Source organism: Penaeus monodon, chromosome 28, assembly GCF_015228065.2.
Source record: "Penaeus monodon isolate SGIC_2016 chromosome 28, NSTDA_Pmon_1, whole genome shotgun sequence".
Taxonomy (NCBI): Eukaryota; Metazoa; Arthropoda; class Malacostraca; order Decapoda; family Penaeidae; genus Penaeus; species Penaeus monodon.
In genome coordinates, this window is record NC_051413.1 from 27957930 (window position 1) to 27958969 (window position 1040).

The window sequence follows — 1040 nt, forward strand, 5'->3', positions numbered from 1 at the left end:
CCGTTCTATAAAAGTGGATTCGTGGGGTCGAAGGCATCCAGATCGTTCCCAACATGGTAGGTGGATGCTCCTGAGAAGGACGGTGCTAGTGGTGTTACGTTCATGCTCTGAATTCGGGTATGAACTGTTCAGAGAAGGAAAATAGTGCTGTCAGAATGAGTACATTTCTATACTTCGATAATAATTTCAATCAGAGAAAACCCTTGAATAACAGTTCAGGAATATCTTACAAAGCAAATAGACTTGTATGTGTAGGTGGTTTATGTATACATTTATAGATATGTATGCGATCTGATACTGAAATTTTTCTTATTTTTTTAGATGTTCCCTAATAGCTATGACATTATTTTTATTTGGGACCGAGGGAAGCAAAAAAAACAGAGTGAATGTCTTTCAGAATCCGATTAAGCTGAGCCTCTGCCTGGCCCTCCTGGCCCCTGCGCCACCGCAGACACTCGCTCCCACCCCCAGGAGGATTCGTGGGACACGCTGGACCCCCCCTCGGAGCGGCCCATGGGCACGGCGGTTCCTTTGTGTCTGGACACGGCGCCTCGCATGGAGGATCCTTTGGCGTGGGTGGTGGCCACGGGGGAGGGGTTTGGTCGAGGACACAGCGTGTCCAGCGTCCCGTCTACGGCGGCAGCCATGGCGGCTCTTCAGCGGGGCATGGGGCTCCTTTCAGCGGAGGACTTCGTCCCAGCATTGGACACGGCGTTTCAAGCGCCAACATCCACGCCAGCTCCTTCAACGGGACACGGCGTGCATGGAGGCTCGTTTTTCAACGCCCACACCAACTAGCTTCTCTTCAGGCTTCAGCCATGGAGGTGCTGTCTTTTGGGAAACATCATGGCGCTCCTATCAGATATGAAAATAAGGAGGCAGGATTCTTTTCTAATTTATGAAAATAAAAAACTCCAATCTTGCTTCTGTAATTATCTTTCCCTTTGAAACGGGTTGTGTTATTGATAAAAGGGCTTTCGTTTTCTTAAAGCCGCATCATTGTTGTGCCCTTTCCCTAGTTATCTTTTCCTTGAAAAAAA

General features: G+C 48.3%; 1 pseudogene; it reads left to right on the forward strand.

Moving 5' to 3' along the window:
* Nucleotides 1–645: 645 nt before the first annotated feature.
* LOC119591137 overlaps nucleotides 646–1040 on the forward strand; it is a 4516-nt pseudogene continuing 4121 nt past the window's right edge.